This window comes from Silene latifolia, chromosome 1 (genome assembly GCF_048544455.1).
Source record: "Silene latifolia isolate original U9 population chromosome 1, ASM4854445v1, whole genome shotgun sequence".
Classification (NCBI taxonomy): Eukaryota; Viridiplantae; Streptophyta; class Magnoliopsida; order Caryophyllales; family Caryophyllaceae; genus Silene; species Silene latifolia.
Window position 1 is genome coordinate 133430199 of NC_133526.1, and position 3024 is coordinate 133433222.

Sequence of the window (3024 nt, forward strand, 5' to 3'; positions counted from 1 at the left end):
AAAGTGGGGGCTCTGTAGATACCTCATTTCTGCACCTCCCGCAAACCACCCGGTGATGATTGGGCCGCATGTTTGGTACGCGGAACGATTTGTGACATTCGTAAGTTTATCGTCAAGTGATCGCTCAAACACTTGTGTCTACCTCTTAATTGTCATCTGCGTGCCGATACGGTCGTTTTGGAAGTAATTAGAGTACATTTGAAGTCCGGGTGAAAAAACCGTCTTCATTTTCTAAACCGAGTCAGAATGTTCTGGAATGTTCCGGATATTTCTATTCCATATTTTACAATATTTTAATCTTTGGCAAATAAAGTCCCGTAATATTCACACAAAATATTAAGAAAAACAAGATTAATCCCTTATTCCATAACCAAAACACGGAAATCTTTCTTCCGCAGGAGGAAACCACTTAGGAAAGGACGCAGCAGGTGCTGCGCCTCTTCCAAGAGACGCAGTGCCTGCTGCGCCTCTTCCCAAGTCCTTTTCTGCGTACTTTTTCGTATCTTTTCATATCTTTTCGAGATTCACTTCCAAAGTTTCTCCGAAAACCCTAATTCCGTGATTAGTATAAATAGAAACCTTCGGTCTCACATATTTCTCACGCGAGTGTCCGCCCTTCTCTTCTCCATTTGGATTCTAGACCATGTTCTTACTTTTTGGCGTCTACGTGCTTGAACATTCGACCACGTAAGCTCGGATCTTTCTGAGTACCAGCCTCATTTTGCATGACTTACCAATTTGACCAACTCCACCATAATCAACATTAATCAATATGTTTTAATTCCTCTTACGAGGGCACTTTCGTCTACATTCGAGTCGAGCATCACTAAAACGTTAACTTAGTTTATCTCGTTTCGTCAAACATGTAAGTCTGAGGGTGTATAATCCCTATTTTATTATTGTTATTTACTTTTGTAATCAATATTGTAAGATTTATGTCGAAAGTACTCTCAAAACCTATTTATAAAACCTTGTTTAAAACCCTTTTTACGAATTACCAGAAGATAACCGTCGAGAAAGGACGCAGCAACCGCTGCGCCTCTTCGAAGGGACGCAGCATCTGCTGCGCCTCTTCGTGGGGCTGCCGCAGTTCCTGCTTCCTTTCTTCTGCCTTCGTCTTTTGTCAATTCGTCTCTTTTATTTGCTTTCGTTTGTTCTTTGATTATTTTGATACGATAATTTGAACACAATAACTCAAGCATAATAATCTGACATGTATCATCATTAATGTTTAATTCATCATAATTCCCGACTTAAATACCAAGTAATTCATATTTGCGGGTTTTCGTCATTAAAATCAAATTCGGTTTTTAGAGGTTCGATTCATCCATATTGAGTCTTTGGAATTCGTCATTGATATAATTTTCACCTTTTGTTCATCGTCACCATCATAAATTCGTCATTAATAATATGTTTAACCTAATTAATTTGTTTAATTCGTTAATTAACCCTTTTTAATCTTGTATATAATTCGTATTAATTAGTTTCATCCATGTTTATTGTTTTTATGACCCTCAATCACATGCAAATAACCTGCTACTCACTTTCATCCGAGTCAAATAATATAATCAAGCCTTAAATTAACCAATGAATTTTAACGATTTGCAATTCCGGCTTCACAGCCAGAACTGAGCCAAGGAACAGACGCAGCAACTGCTGCGCCTCTTCCAAAGGACGCAGCTCTGCTGCGCCTGTTCCTGGTTGATTTCTGTCCCTGAACTCCCATGTTGCTTTGCCCTCGTTTATTAATTACGTATTTAATTAACTACTAATCGTATTATCGCCTAATTCCTGTTTGTTTATTTATTCTTTTCTCAAATTATCCGTTTTAGAAGTATTTTCGACATAAATCATTTAATCCGATGTAATTGTTGTAATTTCCCTTTCTTGTATTTATTATATTTCTTGTATTGTATTGCATGCTTTCACATGTAATTGAACTTAAATCTCCAACTTTGACCCAATTGCATGTTAAACTACGTGTTCACCGACTTAGTCTAATTCTTCACATGTTAGGATTAATTTATTGGATGTTGCATTGCATGCATATAAATCGACAATATATCGAGTATAGACAATTTTCCTAATCAATAGTAGAGGCCGCTATCGAGGCGGGCGGGATTAGGTGTTCGATCAAAAGAGCTTCCTAATACGTACCCTCACCCCTTACTCCAGATCTCTGTGAACATCCGTGTTCATTGGCATCCACGAGAGTCATTCTAGACATAGAATTATAAGGGTAACGAGTTCTTGGTGTCTATGTCACTACTTTGTGTCTTCACATGACACGAGGTATTCGAACGGTTTCCAATTTTCCACAATAAATTGGTGGCGACTCCACAAATGCAAACGCTTTTTCTCCCAAGCGCCCCCGTGGGCCCGCGTCCACAACAATACAACATCCAATAAATTAATCCTAACATGTAAAGATTAAACTAAGTCGTAAACATGTAATTTAACATGCATTAATGTCGAGGTAGGAATTTAGGTTAATTGCATGTCAGAGCATACAAACAATAAATAATAGAAAATAGAATAGAAATACATTAAAAATACAATAAAGAAAATTACAATAATTACAACGGGTTAATTGATCTACGTCGAAAATACACTTAAAACGGATGGTTTTAGAAAATAAAGGGAAAATAAATTAACGAACAGATTATTAGGTGATAATACGAGTAATAGTTAATTAATACGTAAGCTAACGGATTAGGTCAAAGCAACAACGGAAGTTCAGAGACAGAATTCAACCCGGAACAGGCGCAGCAGAGCTGCGTCCTTTGGAAGAGGCGCAACACTTGCTGCGTCTGTTCCTGAGGTGAATTCTGGCTGTGAAGCCGGAATTGCATATCGTTAATGTTCATTGGTGAATTTAATGCTTGATTATCGATATTTGACTCGGATAGAAGTGGTTTAACATATTATTTACATGCAAATTAGTCATAAAAACAATAAAACATGGATAAAATTAATTGGAACGAATTAATTACAATATTAATGAATTATAAGATTAATAATAAG